Below are 21,933 nucleotides of genomic sequence, written 5' to 3'. Positions count from 1 at the left end.
GAGTCTGTATGATGATAGCAATAACCTTTTGATGTGGCATATTATTAAATGCCTTCTGGAAAAATGAAAATCTAAGTACATTACATCCACGGGTTCCTCTTAATTCACAGCAATTTCTTGAAGAGAATTTCTGTTTCGTTAAATCTTTTTGACATTGTTTGATGACTCTCAGTCTGTCTAAGTATCCTGCTATTGGCTTTTTAATAATTGTTTCTAATACCTAGGACTAATGTTAAACTAACTGGTGTTAGTTTCCAGCAATGGGGAAACAATATCTTAACCGGAATCAATATCTGCAGGACAGCAAGTGTAAAAAATTGGCTGAAGCAAGTGTCCTTATTGTAACTTAAACTTTGTTTCATGATTGAAGTAAAATTCTTGTCTTTACTGATAGAAACAGCCATGAACTTGTGACAAGAATAGAAATTGCTAGAAAAGCTCAGCAAGTCTGACAGAAACTATGGAGAGAAATCAACCCGAAACGTTAAGATTAGATTACTTACAGTGTGGAAACAGGCCCTTCGGCCCAACAAGTCCACACCGCCCCGCCGAAGCGCAACCCACCCATACCCCTACATCTACCCCTTACCTAACACTACGGGCAATTTAGCATGGCCAATTCACCTAACCTGCACATCTTTGGACTGTGGGAGGAAACCGGAGCACCCAGAGGAAACCCACGCAGACACGGGGAGAATGTGCAAACTCCACACAATCAGTCACCTGAGGTGGGAATTGAACCCGGGTTAACTCTGATTTCTCTCCACAGATGCTGCCAGACCTGCTGATCATTTTTCCAGCAATTTCTGTTTTTGTTTCTGGTTTGCAGCAACTGCTATTTCCGTATTTTTAGCTATGAGTTTGTGTCTTTCACATCAAGAGTTAATTGTGAGGTACCCCATATCAGAAAACCACATATTATGACTGAGGCAATCTTTATTTTAATTGTAAGACGACTTTAATTCATCCCACATCATACATATTAAAAAAAAATTTTGCTTGGTTCAAAGAATGAAAATTAACTGCTTTGAAATACCATTGCTTTATTTTTCTACTCTAAACAGAAGTTATTGGGCATTGGTTAAACCCCAAAGGGCAGTTCAGCGCCCGTGAAAATACAATTCAAATTCCATCTATCAGGTGAAATGGTTAGATTGAAGTGAATGATTTCTTTGTAATGCATCTCTGAGGAGCATTAGATTGAAATCTGTTCACTTTCAATCCATTAATTTCATCTCTAAGGACTCTCTTAGCTGAGGTACTGTATCTACAGTTTGATTACCCAGTTGGAGTGGCCATATTAGTATCTTGCTGTTGCAGCAGTGTTTGTGAAGAGAAGTCGATGATACGTTGAAAATAGATCAGTGATGAGGCATTGTCTGCAGCGAACACAGACAGGGTGAAGTCGGGGTTGGGGAGGAACAATACAAAGCAATTGAGCACTCACTATCATTTAGCCCTCCTGCAGTAATTGCTAGACACACATTATAGTGACAAGTGAAAAGCAGAGGAGCTAAAATACAGGCCATCTGCTGTACAATTACCAATATTGGTATAAAGAGCAGAAAGGTTACAGACAGTGTGCAAGAGTACAACAGTAATGGGCAGTAAGTGGTGAATTTGACTACCTAAATCCTTCACCTTATTTCTTCTAACATCCAGCTGTCCTTTAAATGCCCCTTAGTGCAGCACTGAAGGGTCATTCTGGGTTTTATGCTGAAGTGAGCTTTGAACCCAGGCTGGAGTTTCCACCAGGCAGTTGTCTTGTGTGGCAAGACTGGGGGTGAGGGGCAGCAGCCATGGCATGCTGGGTAATGGTAAAATGGCATAAAAACTGACATGTTAAAAACTGACAAATAAAAATGTTATTGAGATTTGTTTGTGAGCAGCTGCACCATAGCATATTCTTGGGGAGAGCAGGACACTTCCACCTCCCATCCTCCCTCTTACCCGTTGAATCCCAGAAATTGGTTTTGACCAGGAAACAGCAGCAAATAGTTTTTACCCAGCTCTGACTCCTCCCCTGCGTGTCCATTGCCAAACTCCAACCCTGCACATCACAGGCTCCTGAACTGAGCATTTCCCCTCACTTTACCAAGTGATTCTTGATCTTGCCTCCCATCTGGCATGTGCTGACTGATCCGCCAAGCTTATTTGTTCTGTAATCCCATAGAAACCCTGTTACGTGACCCAACCTTGTTTGCCTCCACCACCTATGTTTGGTATGCCCTGGGTTTTGATACCTCTTTGACTCATCTGCCTATCAGCCCTTTTTCAGCCAATTTCCTCAATGGACAGCATGATGGCATAATGGAATAGCACTGCTGCCCCAGAGTGCCAGGGACCCAGTTTGATTCCAGTCTTAGGCGACTGTCTGTGAAAAGTTTGCATATTCTCCCACTGTCTGCATGGGTTTTCTCTGGGTGCTCTGGTTTCCTCCCCCAGTGCAAAGATGTGCAGGTTAAGTGGCTTGGCCATGATAAATGTGGGGGTAGGGTAGGGATTGAGTGACAGGCTCTGAATGGCCTCTCCCTGCACTGTAGGGATTCTATGAATGCAGCATTGGATTTCTCCCATGACTCATTCTCAAGCCTCTGTGCCAAGCACGCATGTGATTTTATAGATTTGTTGTGCTATTGGTATGAGTGAGTCAAGCTTTGCTCATGGTCAGCCTGCCCCTTCAGCCAGCATCACTCTTCAATAATTCCAATGGTTGCAACTCACAGAGCACTGCTCGACCTGCAGCTCAAAGGCAACTGGCAAGTGGGGCAATAGGCTTGCTATGGAGATATGAGAATTAACGAAAAATGGACCAGAGCAGGAAGAGAAACGCAAAAAGCCGAAGGGTTTCCTGGACCACCATTTCCACTGAGACTGGGATGAGGAATGCTGAGGATTTTGTGAACTTCAGCTTCCTCTAGTCAAACCAAATCCAGCGAAGGCTTCAGATCACATGGCATCCTGACAGATAAACATAGAAAAAGAATTGTCTGAGGGCACAATGTGTTAAATGGAAAGCTGAAAAGGAAACAGGACAGGCGATGCCAGAAAGCTTTGTTCTGAAGTATTGAATCCCAACAGTACAGATGGGGGCCACTTGGCCCACCACATCTACACTAACCCTCCAAAGAGCATCCCACTCTATCCTCAAACCCTGCATTTCCCATGGTTAACCCACCTAGCCTACACATCCCTGGACACTGTGGGCAATTTAGCATGACCAACTCACCTAAGCTGCACATCTTTGGACTGTGGGATGAAACCAGAGCACTCAGAGGACACCCACACAGCGAATGTGCAAATTCCACACAGTCATAGAGATATACAGCATGGATGGAATAGAACCTGGGTCCTTGGTGCTGGGAGGCAGCAGTACTAACCACTGAGCCACCCTGCAACCTTGTCCAGAATATCAAGATGATGCAGATCACTGGAACTCAAAGGATCAACCTGAGACTGAAGCTGAGGTGATAGTTTGGCCTCCAGTCTCATAAGTTGAAATAGAGTTTAAGTACCATCTGAATGTAAAAGAAGATAAAGTGAATGAAGGACATCTTGCCAAGGATCAAGATTTGAAAAGATGTGAGCCTTGCCACAGTGTGACCAGCTTGAACTGTGAAACGGACTGATAAGCTAGAAGAGATACCTGTTAGGAAGGAAGATGTGTTGGACATTTTGAACAACTTGCGGATAGATAAGTCCCCCGGGCCTGACGGGATATATCCTAGGATTATGTGGGAAGCAAGAGAGGAAATTGCAGTACCGTTGGCAATGATCTTCTCTTCTTCACTGGCAACGGGGGTGGTACCAGGGGACTGGAGAGTGGCGAATGTTGTGCCCCTGTTCAAAAAAGGGAATAGGGATAACCCCGGGAATTACAGGCCAGTTAGTCTTACTTCTGTGGTAGGCAAAGTAATGGAAAGGGTACTGAGGGATAGGATTTACGAGTATCTGGAAAGACACTGCTTGATTAGGGACAGCCAGCACGGATTTGTGAAGGGTAGGTCTTGCCTTACAAGTCTTATTGAATTCTTCGAGGAGGTGACCAAGCATGTGGATGAGGGTAGAGCAGTGGATGTAGTGTACATGGATTTTAGTAAGGCATTTGATAAGGTTCCCCATGGTAGGCTTATGCGGAAAGTCAGGAGGCATGGGATAGAGGGAAATTTGGCCAATTGGATAGAAAACTGGCTAACCGGTCGAAGGCAGAGAGTGGTGGTAGATGGTAAATATTCAGCCTGGAGCCCAGTTACAAGTGGAGTTCCGCAGGGTTCAGTTCTGGGTCCTCTGCTGTTTGTAATTTTTATTAATGACTTAGATGAGGGAGTCGAAGGGTGGGTCAGTAAATTTGCAGATGATACAAAGATAGGTGGAGTTGTGGACAGTGAGGAGGGCTGTTGTCGGCTGCAGAGGGACTTAGATATGATGCAGAGCTGGGCTGAGGAGTGGCAGATGGAGTTCAACCCTGCCAAGTGTGAGGTTGTCCATTTTGGAAGAACAAATAAGAATGCGGAATACAGGGTTAATGGTAGGGTTCTTAGTCAGGTGGAGGAACAGAGGGATCTTGGGGTCTATGTACATAGATCTTTGAAGGTTGCCACTCAGGTGGATAGAGTTTGTAAGAAGGCCTATGGAGTATTATCGTTCATTAGCAGAGGGATTGAATTCAAGAGTCATGAAGTGATGTTGCAGCTGTACAGGACTTTGGTTAGGCCACAGTTGGAGTACTGTGTGCAGTTCTGGTCGCCTCACTTTAGGAAAGATGTGGAAGCTTTGGAGAGGGTGCAGAGAAGATTTACCAGGTTGTTGCCTGGAATGGAGAGTAGGTCGTACGAGGATAGGTTGAGAGTTCTCGGCCTTTTCTTGTTGGAACGGCGAAGGATGAGGGGTGACTTGATAGAGGTTTATAAGATGATCAGAGGAATAGATAGAGTAGACAGTCAGAAACTTTTTCCCCGGGTACAACAGAGTGTTACAAGGGGACATAAATTTAAGGTGAAGGGTGGAAGGTATAGGGGAAATGTCAGGGGTGGGTTCTTTACCCAGAGAGTGGTGGGGGCATGGAATGCGCTGCCCGTGGGAGTGGTAGAGTCAGAATCGATCAGGTACCAATGTTCTAGCGAAGAGGATAAATAGGGTGGTCAGTAGGACTTTAAACTTCTGAGTTGGGGGGAAGGGAAAGTGAAAGCGACAGGGAGTATGGAGGTAAATGGAAAGATAAGCAGCAGGATAGCATGTTTCCAGGCGGATTTAAAATTGAGGCAGACTGAGAATGCAGAAAAAAGCAAGGATAACTTAGGACATATGACTTCCAACATCTCTAATGATAAGGAAGTTAGCATTAAGGCACTTTACCTGACTGCTCGTAGCATTCATAACAAAGCCGATGAACTAATGGCACAGATAATAGTGAATGATTATGATGTAGTAGGCATCACAGAGACTTGGTTACAGGGGGGTCAGGACTGGCAGTTAAACCTCCATGGTTTTTCAACTTATCGAAAAGACAGAGAGGTGGGCAGAGGGGGTGGGGTTGCCTTGTTAGTTAAGAACAAAATTAAATCTATGGTATTGAATGACATAGCATCGGATGATGTGGAGTCTGTGTGGGTGGAATTGAGGAACCACAAAGGCAAAAAAACCATAATTGGAGTTGTGTACAGACGTCCTAACAGTGGTCAGGACCAGGGACGCAACACGTACCGGGAAATAGAGAAGGCATGTCAGAAAGGCAAGGTTACATTGATCATGGGTGACTTCAATATGCAGGTGGACTGGGTAAATAATGTTGCTAGTGGATCTAAAGAAAGGGAATTCATGGAATGCTTACAGGATGGCTTTTTGGAACAGCTTGTCATGGAGCCCACAAGAGAGCAGGCTATTCTGGACCTAGTGCTTTGCAATGAACCGGACTCTATAAAAGATCTTAAAGTAAGGGAACCCTTAGGAAGTAGCGACCATAATATGGTAGAGTTCAGTCTGGAGTTTGAAAGGGAGAAGGCAAAATCTGATGTAATGGTGTTACAGCTGAATAAAGGTAATTATGAAGGCATGAGAGAGGAACTGACTAAAATAGACTGGAAGCAGAGGCTAACCGGGAAGACACTAGAGCAAAAATGGCAGGAGTTTGTAGGTATAATTGAGGACACTGTACAGAGGTTCATTCCCAAGAAAAGAAAGATTAACCGGGGAAGGATTAGACAACCTTGGCTGACAAAGGAAGTCAGGAAATGTATTAAAGAAAAAGAGAGATCCTATAAAGTGGCTAAGAACAGTGGGAAATCAGAAGATTGGGAAGGATACAAAAGCCAACAGAGGATAACAAAGAGTGTAATAAGAAATGAGAGGATCAAATATGAAGGTAGGCTAGCCAGTAATATTAGAAATAATAGTAAAAGTTTCTTTCAGTACATAAGAAACAAACGACAGGCAAAAGTAGACATTGGGCCACTTCAAACTGATGCAGGGAGCCTAGTGATGGGAGATAAGGAAATAGCAGGAGAACTTAACAAGTACTTTGCGTCAGTTTTCACAGTGGAAGACATGAGTAATATCCCAAAAATTAAAGGGTGTCACGGGGCTGAGTTGACTATGGTTGCCATTACGAAAGAGATAGTGCTAGAAAAGTTAAAAAGTCTTAAAATTGATAAATCTCCTGGCCCCGATGGGATACACCCTAGAGTTCTGAGAGAGGTTGCTGAGGAAATAGCAGAGGCATTGGTTGAGATCTTTCAAGAGTCACTGGAGTCAGGAAAGGTCCCGGATGATTGGAAGATGGCTGTAGTAACCCCCTTGTTCAAGAAAGGATCAAGGCAAAAGATGGAAAATTATAGGCCAATCAGCTTAACCTCGGTTGTTGGTAAAATCCTAGAATCCATCATTAAGGATGAGGTTTCTAAATTCTTGGAAGAGCAGAGTCTGATTAGAACAAGTCAACATGGATTTAGTAAAGGGAGGTCATGCCTGACAAACCTGTTGGAATTTTTTGAAGAGGTAACAAGTAGGTTAGACCAGGGAAACCCAGTGGATGTGGTCTATCTGGACTTTCAAAAGGCCTTTGATAAGGTGCCACACGGGAGGCTGCTGAGCAAGGTGAGGGCCCATGGTGTTCGAGGTGAGCTGCTGGGATGGATTGAGGATTGGCTATCTAACAGAAGGCAGAGAGTTGGGATAAAAGGTTCTTTTTCAGAATGGCAGCCGGTGACGAGCGGTGTCCCGCAGGGTTCGGTGCTGGGGCCACAGCTGTTCGCATTATATATTAATGATTTGGATGAGGGAACCAGGGGCATTCTAGCGAAGTTTGCCAATGATACGAAGTTAGGTGGACAGGCAGGTAGTACTGAGGAAGTGGGGAAGCTACAGAAGGATCTAGACAGGTTGGGAGAGTGGTCCAGGAAATGGCTGATGGAATTTAACGTGAGTAAGTGCGAGGTCTTGCACTTTGGCAAAAAGAATAAAAGCATGAACTACTTTCTAAATGGTGAGAAAATTAATAAAGCCAAAGCACAAAGGGATCTGGGAGTGCTAGTCGAGGATTCTCTAAAGGTAAACATGCAGGTTGAGTCTGTGATTAAGAAAGCGAATGCAATGTTGTCTCTTATCTCAAGAGGGTTGGAATATAAAAGCAGAGATGTACTACTAAGACTTTATAAAGCTCTGGTTAGGCCCCATTTGGAGTACTGTGTCCAGTTTTGGTCCCCACACCTCAGGAATTACATACTGGCACTGGAACGTGTCCAGCGGAGATTCACACTGATGATCCCTGGAATGACAGGTCTAGCATATGAGGAACGGCTGAGGATACTGGGATTGTATTCGTTGGAGTTTAGAAGATTAAGGGGAGATCTAATAGAGACGTACAAAATAATACATGGCTTTGAAAAGGTGGATGTTAGAAAATTGTTTCTGTTAGGCAAGGAGACTAGGACCCGTGGACACAGCCTTAGAATTAGAGGGGGTCATTTCAGAACAGAAATGCGGAGACATTTCTTCAGCCAGAGAGTGGTGGGCCTGTGGAATTCATTGCCACGGAGTGCAGTGGAAGCCGGGACGCTAAATGTCTTCAAGGCCGAGATTGATAGGTTCTTGTTGTCTAGAGGAATTAAGGGCTACGGGGAGAATGCTGGTAAGTGGAGCTGAAATGCGCATCAGCCATGATTGAATGGCGGAGTGGACTCGATGGGCCGAATGGCCTTACTTCCACTCCTATGTCTTATGGTCTTATGGTCTTATGTCTTATGGTCTAATCATTGGCGACCTTTCAGCGGCATTTGGATAGGTACATGGATGGGTGCTTAATCTAGATTAGAAGTTCGGCACAACATCATGGGCCGAAGGGCCTGTTCTGTGCTGTATTGTTCTATGTTCTATGTTCTATGTTCTATGTTCTATGTTCTAACTATAGTGGCCTGCTACTGAGCCCAACTGTGGCAATCAGGTTTGACACACTTGGGGAAATATGAGTCTGAAAATATCCAGCAGTTCAATTTCTCTAAAGATCATAATTAAGGAAAGTTCCCAACAAATCACAAAGAAGGGTCACTGGACTCAAAACATTAGCTCACTTTGTCTCAACAGATGTTGCAAGGACTGCTGAGTTTCTCCAGCAATTTCTGTTTCTGTTTCAGATCTTCAGCATCTGCAGTTCTTTGTTCTATTACAAAATAGTACTTACCATTGGAGAAGGAACTCGCTGTCAATTGTTACATAATTCTATGTCAAAGGACTTTGTGGGGTGTAGGTTTGCTCGCTGAGCTGTAGGTTTGATATCCAGACATTTCATTACCTGGCTAGGTATCATTATCAGTGGTGACCTCCAAATGAAGCGAAGCTGTTGTCTCCTGCTTTCTATCTATATGTTTCCTTCATTAGTCAAAGCATTGAGTATAGGGGTTGAGACATCATGTTGCAGCTGTACGTAACATTGGTGAGATCACTTTTGGAAAACCGCAAACAATCCTGTTTTATCCTGCTATAGGAATGATGTTGTTAAATTAGAAAGGGTGCAGAAAAAGGTTACAAGTTTTGGGATTGGAGGGTTTGAGTTATATGGAGAGGATGGATAGACTGGACTTATTTCCCCGGGGCATTGGAGGCTGATTGGTGACCTTATCGAGATTTATAAAACCATGAGAGGTGTAGATAAGAAGAATAGCTAAGGTCTTTTCCCCAGGATAGGGCTTGGATTTAAGGTGAGAAGGGAAAGATTTAAAGGGGCAGCTTTTTCATATAGTGGGTGGTGCACATATGGAATGAGCTGCCAGAGGAAGTGATAGAGGCAGGTACAGTTACAACATTTAAAAGACAATTGGACAGGTACATGAATAGGAAATGCTTAGAGGGTTATGGCCCAAATGGGGCTAGTTAAGTTTTGGATACCTGGTCAGCATGGACAAGTTGGACCAAAGGACCTGTTTCTGTGCTGTATGACTCAATGAGTAGTGGTGGTTTAACCAGAGGGTCACCGTACCACAGGTAAGGAATGAAGTTGAGAAAGAGAGCCCTTCACGATAACCTCAGCCAGTGCAGGATATGAATCCATGCTGTTGGCATCACTCTGCATTACAAACCAGCTTCTGGATTAGTGGTGCTGGAAGAGCACAGCAGTTCAGGCAGCATCCAAGTAGCTTCGAAATCGACGTTTCGGGCAAAAGCCTTTCATCAGGAATAAAGGCAGTGAGCCTGAAGCATGGAGAGATCTCACTGCCTTTATTCCTGATGAAGGGCTTTTGCCCGAAACGTCAATTTCGAAGCTACTTGGATGCTGCCTGAACTGCTGTGCTCTTCCAGCACCACTAATCCAGAATCTGGTTTCCAGCATCTGCAGTCATTGTTTTTACCTCATTACAAACCAGCTGGCTAATCAATTAAGCCCCTGACCAACTGTATGCCACGTTGAACAAATCACCATGATCATTAGTTTGATGGACATAGCTTCAGATATTGATCATTGGGAACCTAAAGGAACATATTTTGGGTTTTGTAATACTAAAGAAAATGACTGATGCTGGTATGACAGACATTATCCTGCACACATTAGAAGACATTTTACTGCCTACTGGAAACATATGGGCTAAAGGCTATGACAATGGAAGCAATATAAAGACGAGAGAGAGGAGTGTCCAATAAAGAATTCTGAGTATTATTGCATGAGCCCTACAGTAGACATTTCTTGAATTTTGTTGTTAATGATGATGCAAAGTGTCACTTGGAGACGGTGGCTTTCTTAGATCTAATTCATGGAAGTTCTAAAGCATGTGTTTAATCTTATAATGGAACCATTAATAGAAGAAGATGAGAAAGTAGAATTAATGCCTTGAAATGTCTTTGCTGCCAGCTAGATGTTATCTATAATGTACTAACTGAAATCTCTGATGACACTAGCGTAACAAAAGAATTCAGCAAAAGCTCACAAGTAGATGCACAACTCCTTGGAAAAGGCACGTTTAGTTTAGGTTTTTGGTTTTTCTTGATGTGTGGTATGGCATTTTCTTTGAAATTAGCATGAATAGCAACCCAGCATTTGCAATGTCATAGCAACTGAGAGAAACCAAGAAATTTCTTGTAGACTCCAGGAGTGATGAAGATTTTAAGAAAATGATGTTGGATGTACATTAACCACTTGGCAATTTGGACATATTGCACACTTCAAACCAAATCTGGACCCTTGTAGGAGAAAGAGAAAACAGGCACATGAAGCAGGTGATGAACCTGTTCAAAACCCCAAGGAAAACAATCAAAGTCCATTCCAACTTTGTTGACCTTAACACAGCTGTCGAGGCTGAGGGATCACATTCTTAGAAAACGTAAGAAGCCAATCTGAGCAGTGGGGCATGTGGGAGCCTGAGACTGGAACAAGGGCTGAGGGCAGAGCAGTTCATAGATTTGCGCTACCCACGATTTCGGCAATGTTCATCATAGAATCCCTACAGTATGGAAGCAGGTCATTTGGCCCAACATTTCTACACCGACCCCCCCGAAGTGTAACCCACCCAGACTCATTCCACCACCCTATTACTCTACATTTACCCCTGATTAATGCACCTAACCTACACACCCCTGAATGCTATGGGCAATTTAGCATGGCCAATTCACTTAACCTGCACATCCTTTGGATTGCGGGAGCGGTTCTGTCAAAGTGGGACCACTTTAATGTATTCATTTTCAGAAGAGCTTGTGAGGTGGTGGGGGATGAGCGTCAACACTTAAGTTCATTGGGGTAAAAGCAGTCTTGTGCCAGCTCTATTTAAATGGGCATATGTCTGGCTCAGATGTGAGCATGCTACCCACTGAGCTACAACAGATACTGTGGCCTGCATTGATCGCAGCTTGGTCCCACGCCTGTTGGGAATACTGCCTTGACTTTGTTCAGAGAAAACTTATTCTCTCGATACTGCAGTGGGGTTTAGCATGGCTGTTACTCGTCTTTAAAAGGCAATGAGCAATGCAAGGAGGTTATAAGCAAAAAGAAGAATGGACGTAAGTGTAAATGTGGATATAATGTCCATTGAAAGAAGTTAGCTTTTGATCTATGTGACATAAATAAGCAATGTCTTGGAATTATTAAACTTGCAATGTTCAAATGTCCCTTGTGGCAACATTGTCTCCATGTGTTGGATCAAAGTATCAAGGTCCATGCCTGTCGGGCAGAAAGCTCATTGTGAGAGCAGCCAGAATCTATCAGCTCCATCCTCAGTTGCTGATGATGCATCCTTGTTTTCTTTATACAGCAACAATATTTTGCATGCTTATTATAAAGGAGGTTTTGGACTGACTAATCCATCATATTAAAAAAAAAGTAGCATCAGTTTTTGTGCCAATTCTAATTTTACCCATTCGAGTGTAAAAGAGATGCATAATACGAAAATCACTATGGTTTTACAGTTACACGGGGAACTGCAAACTGATTTCAACATAAACAAAGAAAATGATTTTGGCTGCAAACACAGGAACATAAGATTAGAACATGAGTAGGCCATTCAGCCCCCTCTAGCTATTCTGGAACTCAACTAGACTGTGGCTGCTCTGAATTTTGATTCCCTCAAATGCAGCAGGAAGATGCAGCTCCTAAAGAAATAGGCAACACACTGAGTCCCCATGTACCTGGCACAGTCTAAGCTATGGCACCAATGATCACAGCTAGGTTAGACCATAAAAATAGGAACAGGAGTAGGCCATTCAGCCCCTCGTGCCTGCTGCACCATTCAACAGGGTAATGGCTGATCCGACATTCCTCACATTTACTTTCCTGTCCTTTCCTCATTATCCTTCATTGCCCCCACTCCAACTACCATCAAAAACCTCTATGTCAGCCTGAAATATACACAAGGACTCTGCCCCACAGCTTTCTGAAGAAATTCCGCCTCATCACAGAATTAAATTAGTGCTCCATTATTCTGAGACTATCCCCTCTGGTCTAGACCTCCCATGAGAAATATCCTCTCAGCATTTATCCTTAGGAATCCTAAATGTTTCAGTGAGATCACCTCTCACGCTTCTAAACTTCAGTGGGTAGAGATCCAACCTGTTTCACTTTTGTTTATTGGACAATCCCTCCATATTAGTTTTAAGTTACACAACACCAGGTTATAGTCCAACAGGTTTAATTGGAAAAGCACTAGCTTTCGGAGCGCCGCTCCTTCATCAGGTGGTTGTGGCATACACAATTGTAAGACACAGCTTTTATAGCAAAAGTTTACCATGTGATGTAACTGAAATTATACATTGAAAAATACCTTGATTGTTTGTTAAGTCTCTCATCTGTTAGAATCACCATGATAATTTCACTGCCTCCATATCAGGGATTACCCCAGTGAACCTTCTGTAAACTGTCTCCAATGAAACGATATCTTTCCTGAAATAAGGGGACTAAAACTTCTCATAGTCCTCCAGATGTGGCCTCACCAGCACCTTGTACAGTTGCAGTAAGATATCCCTGCTGTTTTACTCCAATCTCCTAGAAATAAGAGTCAACATTCCATTAGGAAACTCTTTCTATTGATGAACTCAACTGTGTTCTGATAAGGCACTCTCCACATAATGTATGTAAAAACTATTACATCCTGTGCCTGGGGGAATTTAGCTATGTTGCCAAACTCGACTGCCTCTGTTATGATCCAAACTAATGTTATTATTTGACACATCAGATTCCACACTGGCTCATTAGATCATATTTTGATTTTTTTGATTTTTAGCAATATGGTCTCTCACCAAAACACAAACATACAATGATACAGATTTAGGTTCAACAATGATACAGATTTAGGTTCAACAATAAAACAGAAGTTTATTATACAAAAGAAATGGAAGGAAAATGGAACAAAATCAAACTTTAACCAGAACACGTTTAAAGTTTTGAAACACAATAAAAATACAACCCTATTGTGTTACTCAATACCAGAAAGAAATCCCTCTCGCATAGGATATGACTTAGCTATGGCATCAATGCCCAGTGCTGACAATCTGATCGCCTTGTCCTTGATTTGTTGTATAACTGAGCATAAACTTTCTCGGCTTCAAATAACACCTTTGGGTTTTACCCAAACACTTCTAAGCCAGAATTTACTAATCTCTTCACACTAAGATAACTCATTTTCAACAACTCTAAATTATTTTCTCCCTTTGTCATGCATATTTGCTTTACATATCCTTACGTAAAGCCTTCAGCTTTGACATTTTGCCATTATTACTTATTCTGGTCCTAATGCCTGCTGCATTCTTCTGCTTCTATGATCTGCCTTTTCCCAGCAGGGTTTGATTATTGCTTACCTCTTCATTACCCCACACCTCTACTTTCTGATGACTACTTGATTTTTTCACAACATCCCTGCAATGGAACTCCCCTCTCCCAACACCTTCCACTTCTCCCCAGTTAGTTTAAAGCTCCGTCTAGAACTCTATTGATGATTCACTGGTCCCAACATCGTTCAAATGAAGCATGTCTCAATGGAACAGCTCCCTCTTTCTCCAGCACTGAGGCTACTTCCCCATGAATCAGAAACTATTTCTCCCTCACCAATCCTTGAGCTAAGCATTTACCTCTCCAGTCTTATTTACCCTATGCCAATTCTCATGTGGCTCAGGTAGGAATCCTGAGATTAATCACCTTTTTGGTTCTGGTTTTCAATTTAACCCTAAGCTGCTTGTAATTCCTCAGCAGAACCTCCTTCCAATGTCATTAATACCTCTTTGGACCACGACAACTGGATCCTTCCCCTCCCACTTCAAGTTTGTCTCCAGCCCAAAAGATATGCCCTGAAGCTTAGCACGAGGTGGACAATGCAACCTTTGGGACCCGGTCCTTGCTGCGAAGAACAGTATTTATTCCTAGTATTTACGCTACCCTCTATTACTGTTATAGAGTCATAGAGTCATAGAGCACCAGTCCCAGCCTGTTCAGCCTCTCCCTATAGCTCAAACCCTCCAACCCTCGCAACATCCTTGTAAACCTTTTCTGAACCCTTTCAAGTTTCACAACATCTTTCTGTCAGGAAGGAGACCAGAATTGTATGCAATATTCCAACAGTGGCCTAACCAATGTCCTGTACAGCCACAACATGACCTCCCAACTCCTGTACTCAATACTCTGACCAATAAAGGAATGCATACCAAATGTCTTCATCACTGTCCTATCTACCTGCGACTCCACTTTCAAGGAGCTATGAGCCTGCACTCCAACGTGTCTTTGTTGTTACCTCTCTTTTCTTGTCATCCTCCTCACACCAGAATGGTGCTTTGTACCATGGTGTTGTGATCAGTTCACTCATCCTCCCTGTAGTCTGTTCCCTCATCTACACCAGGAGCAAGAACCTCGCACCTTTTGGACAAGGTACTGGCTGAAGCTCCTCCAAAGCTAAATTTTGGATCCCCATACCTATCTGTCCTTCAGACATACCCTTCTGTGCCTGATGACAGACGAAACTTGATGTAATTAATCTAAAGAGTATGACTATCTCCTGAAACACAGCACCCCAGGTAGATCCCACTCCCTGATTTGTCACAAAGTCTGCAGCTCAGACTTCAGCTCATCAACTCTGAGCTGAATTTCTTTAAACAGCCAACTCTTATGATGTGGTCAGCATGAATCACACCAGTATCCCACACACTCCCCCACACTACAGCTGCAACACTTCACTATCTCTAATCTATGTATTTAATCAATATTACTGTTAAATACTTTAAAAGTGAATTTCCTAGCTATACCCTTAGCCAATAGTATTATCTACTGATTTAAGCCACTTGGACAATCATCTTTCTCACCAATCACCTATCTGTTATCCAGTAACCTCGCATTTCGGCTCTGACAGGGAGCAACATAGAAGGGACTCTTATCATTTAGTTTTTAATCTCCTGCTGCCACTGTCCTTTCTCAGCTCAGCTCTCCTGTCCCAACTGAATAATTATCTGAAGAGAGAACAATTTCAGAGCTATGTAGGAGTAAGATTAGGTGAGCTGTTCTTGTGGAGAAACTGGCATTGAGATGATAGTCTTCCTTCAGTGCTGGACCCATTTTATTACTGTTTTAAATGTAATAGAATTTAATGGTACTTGCAGAATCTGCTGTGTCCTTGGATTGCCAATGCTGTCAAAGATTCCAATTATGTATAAGAAGATGCAAAGTGCCACACCATTCCAAGACAAAACACCATTTTTAATTTGCACCATTGTAAATCCCATAAAGCTCTGAATTATTATTTGGTAGTACAGAAATTAAACATTGCTAAAAGCTTTTTGTTTTGAACTCATCAGAACTAGAACACAAGAAACAGGCTTGAACAACTGAACTCCATTTCATGCAACATAAGAAGGAGGTGCTAATTGGGTGAGCTATCATTAACGTTGACATGCAGAAAATATGGTTACCTGTCAGCCTTAATTCTCAGACCTGGCAGGTAGATTCTGATTGGTCAGAGTGTTGCCATGAGGATGTCGCAGCAGAGATTGTTTCTTCTCTTTATGGTTAGGGTGTTCCATGAGGATATTGTAACAGAGATTGGTTCTCTCTCTGATTTGTCAGGGCATTGCCATGAGTATATTGCACCAGACATTGGCTCTCTCCATTACCCCAAACAAATTCCCTTTCGTCTCCAGAATGCTGTGTATTTATATAGGCATCCCACCTGGCAATGTTTTTCGACAACCTCTGCCATTGGGGAGAAGGTACAGAAACCTGCATACACGCACTATCCGGTTTCAAAACAGCTTCTACCCGACTGTTGTTAGAATACTGAATGGACTCACTAACTCTTTACATTCACCTGTACCTGTGTTTTTGTTTTTGCCACGGTTTACCTATTATTTACTTACTTAGGCTACTTAACTCCGTGATTTGCCTATATTGCTCACAAGACAAAGCTTTTCACTGTTGGTACACGTGACAGTAAACTCAATTCAATTCAATTCAGCTGCAGGCACATAGGAGAAAGTGAGGACTGCAGATGCTGGAGATCAGAGTCGAAAGTGTGGTGCTGGAAAAGTACAGCAGGTCAGGCAGCATCCAAGGAGCAGGAGAATCAATGTTCTGGGCATTAGCCCTTCATCAGGAATGAACCTCATTCCTGATGAAGGGCTTATGCCCGAAATTTTAATTCACCTGTTCCTTGGATGCTGCCTGATTTGCAGTGCATTTCCAGCATCACACTCTTGACCCAGCTTCAAACACATGCAAATGCATCACTGTGAGGCTAAATGATGATTTTGAGCAAGGTTTCATGCGAGGGAAACCGTGTCCCACAAACTTGATTGAATTTTTTGATGAAGTAACCAAGAAGGTTGATGAGGGCAGAGCAGTAGACATTTGTTTACTTGGACTTTAGTAAAGTTTTTGACAAGGTTCTGCACAGTAGACTAATTAGTAAAGTTAGATCACATGGGATTCAGGGTGAATTTACCAATTGGGTACAAAACTGGCTTAATGACAGGAGACAGAGAGTGGGTTAGAGGGTTTTTTTTTTGGACTGGAGACCTGCTACAAGCAGTATTCCACAAGGATTGGTGCTGGGTCCACTTTTGTTTGTCATTTATAAAACTGGTTTAGATGAGAATATAGAAGGCAAGGTGAGTAAGTTTGTGGATGACACTAAAATTGGTGGCAGAGTGGACAGTGAAGAAGGTTATCGAGGATTACAAAGAGATCTTGATCAATAGGTTCAATGGGCTAAAGAGTGGCACATGGAGTTTAATTTGGAAGAATACGAGGTATTGCATCTTGGCAAAATGGACTTATACAATTAAAAATAGTTCCTTTGGTAGTGTTGTAGAATAGAGCAACCTAGAGGTTCAGGTACATAATTCTTTGAAGTTTCCATCATCTACAGAGTGGTTAAGAAGGCATTTAACACACTTGCATACCTTGCTCAGACCTTTGAGTTGAGGAGTTACTGATTGTGGCCTTTGGGTCAGGAAGCTGAGGATCCAGTTGCAGAGAGTGGGTCTTAGTCCAAGATCAGTCTCTTTAGTAATCAGTCTCGAGGGGATAACAGTGTTGAAGGCTGAACTGTAGTCAATGGATTCTTACGTAGCTGTTCTTGGTGTCAAGATATTCTAGGGAGGGATGAAGGGTAAGTGATATGGCATCTGACATAGATCTGTTGGTCCAATAGGCAAATTGGAGTGGGTCAAGGGTAGTGAGGAGGCTGGAGTTAATTAATGCCATGACCAGCCTTTCAAAGCACTTCATGACACCATAGTTATGGCCACAGATGGTAGTCATTGAGACATGCTGCATGAGCCTTCTTAGGCACAGGGATGATGTTGGCTGTCTTGAAACAGGCAGGGACAGTGGCCTGCTGCAGGGAGAGGTTGACCTCAGCCAGCTAATCTGCGCCATGCTCTGAGTGCACGGCCTGGTACTCCATCTGGTCCCATTGCTTTCCTTGGATTCACATGAAGGAAAACTGATCTGACCTCTGATGCAGTGACTGTTGGGATAGGTTTGTCAGGACTTCTCAGAATAGGTGTTACCTCTCTGCTGAACATTTGGTCAAAGCAGGCATAGATGATCTGGGATCATGTCAAATGGCTCAAATCAGCCGTTGAGATGATCTGGGAGGGATATGTTATCATCTGCTATCTTGCACTGTCTCTTTTTAGAATCTGTGATGTCATTCAGTCCTTGCCATCGTCGCCGAGTGTCTGTCTGGGTCTCTAGTTTGGATCGGTATTGGTCCTTGGCTGTCTTAATGGCTCTGTGAAGGTCATACTTGGATTCCTTATATTTAAGTGGGTCTCCTGATCTGAAGGCCTCACACCTGGTTTTTAACAAGTTCTGTATGGAGGGTTTGAGTTATAAGGAGAGGCTGGATAGGCTGGGACTTCTTTCTCTGGGGTGTAGCAGGTTGAGGGGTGACCTTATAGAGGTTTAAAGAATCTTGAAGGGTATAGCTAGGATGAATGGCAGGTATCTTCTCCCTGGAATGGGGAGTTTCAAGACTGAGGGCATATTTTTAAGGTGAGAGGAGAAAGATTTTAAAAAGACATGAGTGGCAATTTTGTTTTACACAGAAAGTGGTTCTTGTGTGGAATGAACTTCCAGAGAAGTGGTCGATATGTGTACAGTCAAGTTTAAACAATTTAGATAAGTCCATAAATAAGAAATGTTTGGAGGGATATGGGCCAAGCATAGGCAGGTGGGGCTAGTTTAGTTTGGGATTATGTTCGACAAGGACTGGTTGGACCTAAGCGTCTGTTTTCATGCTGTATGAATCTATGACTCTACAATGATCTTAAATTAGCTTCTGGTGTAAGGCTTAGCACAGTTTGGATATTTAACAAATAATTTCCAATACCAAAAGCACTTCTAATCGTAGATATGCTTTTCTAAAGCTTGTAAGCACAGGCATAATTGGCATGTAGCCCACTGTGAATGGTCAAAGGAACATGTGGTTGGGTACACTCTGCCAATCATTGGGATGTAGCGCCTACGTACAAAAAGACCTGAGACAAATTTCTGAGACTAGCCAAGGCATATTCAGAAAAATAATTCCTGCAATTCTTGAAACCAACAGGGAAGATATTGCAACTTTACAGAGAGCTCAAAATCATATAAAGACATTGAGCCATTTGAGATGAATTTGATGATGGTGGAGGTCATGAAGGCTGGCGAGTGGGGTGGGGAGGGAGGGAGACCTCCAAGCTCTTGTCAATAAGCTGCTTTGTCTCTTAGTATTTTGCTGGCAATAGCCACGATGTTTTTGTCGCTTTGCAGCAGCAGGCACATGCCAAACTATGTGATGCAGAGGAACTGTGAGAATGCTAAAATAGACTATTCTGACTACCTGTGCATATCGATCAGAACATTTTGTGCAGCACCACCTTTCAACACCGTTGACTCCTGTACTTCAGAAACAAAAGCATAAACATAAATTTGTTTCAAGTATTTTCATTCCACCTTGTTGTGAAATACACAAAATGTAAGTATGTATGTTTTGGAAAAATGTTAATCCTTAACCTCAATTATTTATTTATTTCACAAGCACAGTTTAGAAATTATGTTTCCATCATTTTTTGCTGGCAATTTTCTTGAAATCATTTGAACAGCTGAGTAAAAAGTGACATAATCTTCGATGGGCACAACCTCCAGTATCACATCCAAGAGCATATTTTCAAGTATTGTTCCCTCTCCTTTTAAAACTTCTTTTATTGATCGCACTTAAAAGGAATGCACGATGCATGGTGCAGAGGAGAGGTACAAATTGATTTCTGGGGACAAGAGAGAGCTGACTCCTGAGAATAGATTGAGTACAGTGGGCCTATATTTCCCAGTATTTAGACAAATAGGAAATATTACAATTCAGAGGGTTAAATTAAATTTCCTGGAGGGTTTAACAGCTGTACATGCTGAGAGGCTGTTTCTTGGGTTAGACGGTCTAATCCTTGGGGTCTTAAAGATCAAGAGATCTCAGAATAACAGGTCGTCCATTTACAATTGGTGATAAATAATTTCTTCACCCAAAGGATTATGAGTTTTTGGAATTTTTTCTTCAAGGGGGCTATGGTCACTGAGTCAATGAGTATATTCAAGACTGAGCTGAGTCGACTTTTGGGGAGAAAGTGAATCGAGGAATGGAGTGTGAGATGGGTTGGTACAAATGATCTTATTGAATGAATGAAGAGTCAGAGACTAAGGCCAATAAGAAGAACAGACAGAGGGAGGTAACTGAACGCAACAGGACTGGCGGTCTGAAATGTATTTGTTGTAATGGGAGGAATATGACAGGAAAGGCAAATGACATTAGAGCTAGGATTGTTGTGTACACAGGAAACTTGATTATCTGAACATCAAATATCTGAATTTCGAATTATCCAAACAAGATTTCAAGCTGGAATTAAAACATTACATCAAAGGGGGAAGTGTATTCGGATTACCTGTACTGAAGAAGATATGAAAACGCTGGCAAAAACAAAGAAACACAAGCGCCTCAAGCAACAACGACTGGATTTTAATTTTTACGTAAGGGTTAGTTACTTTTGCAAAAGTAAGTGTTTATTCCCATCAATTTAATGGGCCGTTCATGAAAAAAATGGCAGAGGAAGTAAACACATGCGCAAGGCGATGCTTCTGTCTTTCTATAGCGACACTGAGTTCATCGAAACTGACAAATACTCTTGTGATTGTAGAAACTGTTCAGGACCTTGTTTAATGTTGGGGTTTCATATATTTATGTGATGGTAAGGGTTTAGTCCTTCTCAATTTAACCTGCAATTTGCAGAATGCAAAGATTAGTTTGTTTAATTAGCTGACTCATCAGAATTATAGATTTTTTTAAAAATCTCTGATAGAGCATGGCATTAGATCAGTATGGCTTCCCTTGTTTGAGGTCAAGTTGATTATCCAATTATCCAAGTTGATATCCATCCAACTCGTTCGGGTAATAGAGATTCCTCTGTATAATTGTGTTGCAGCTGTTACAGAGGCTTGGTGGAGACAGGGCCAGGACTGGCAGCTTAATGATCCCAGAGTTAGATGTTTCAGGTGAGATAGGGATGGATGTAAAAGTGTTGAGGGAGTTGTATGACTGTGAAGGGAGAAAATCGTGACTGTACTGAGGAAGGACACCTTGGAGAGCTCATCCAGCAAGGCCTTTTGGGTAGAGCTCAGGAATATGAAGGGCAATCACCTTGATGGGGTTGTACTACAGGCCTCCCAACAGTGATGGGGTGCTAGAGGATTAGATGTGTGGATGAATTATGGAAAAATATAAAAACAATAGGGTTTTTGTGGTGGGTGATTTTAACTTCCCCAAATACTGGGACTTGCTTAGTGCCAGGGGCTTGGATGGTGGTATGTGTGGGGTGGTGGGGGGGTGGGGTGTGCAGTGATCTTGGAGCTTGTAAGGTGAGTCCAGGATGGTTGTTTGTAAACAATGTGTGAATAGTCCAACTCAGAAAGAGCTCATACTCTGCCTGATACCAGGGAATGAGCCCAGCCAGGTGATCAATATTTCGGTGGGGGAGTATTTCAGGAAGAGTGATCACAATTCTGAAAGTTATAAGTTACTTATGGATGAGAATAAGAGTAGTCCTCAGGTGAAAGTACTAAATTGAGGTAAAGTTAATCACCATGATATTTATCAGGAACTGGACAATGTAGATTGGGGACAGCTGTTTGAGGGTAAATCAACATCTGTCATGTGGGAATCTTTAAAAGACCAGTTTGTTAGAATTCAGGATCAATGTGTTCCTGTGAAAATGTAGGGTAAGGGCGGCAAGATTCAGGAACTTTGAATGACAAAAGAAATTGAGAGCACAGTCAAAAAGAAAAGTGCGGTTTGGGAAACTGAAGACAAACAGAGCCCTTGATGAATACAAAGAAAGTAAGAATTAACTCAAACAAGGAATGAGGAGAGCTAAAAGGGGCCAAGAAATGTTGTTTGCAAAAAGGATTAAGGAAAATCCCAAGGCATTTTATACATGCAGTATAAAAAGAGAAAGGGT

At 42.5% G+C, this 21,933-nt stretch overlaps 1 protein-coding gene across 3 annotated transcripts in view; it reads left to right on the top strand.

Moving 5' to 3' along the window:
• Positions 1–21,933, top strand: part of LOC140467470 (uncharacterized) — a 136,029-nt gene that overhangs the window by 93,627 nt on the left and 20,469 nt on the right. Inside the window, exon 2 of one of the 3 annotated variants that reach the window (XR_011955472.1) lies at positions 20,258–20,423. The exons of the other annotated variants lie outside the window; for them this stretch is intronic. The gene's annotated coding sequence lies outside the window, so the exon portion shown is untranslated. Of the gene's footprint in view, positions 1–20,257; positions 20,424–21,933 lie in introns of those variants that run through there. 3 annotated transcript variants of the gene reach the window in all.

This window comes from Chiloscyllium punctatum, chromosome 45 (assembly GCF_047496795.1).
Source record: "Chiloscyllium punctatum isolate Juve2018m chromosome 45, sChiPun1.3, whole genome shotgun sequence".
In the NCBI taxonomy this organism is placed as follows: Eukaryota; Metazoa; Chordata; class Chondrichthyes; order Orectolobiformes; family Hemiscylliidae; genus Chiloscyllium; species Chiloscyllium punctatum.
This window is presented reverse-complemented; position numbering and strand designations above follow the sequence as displayed.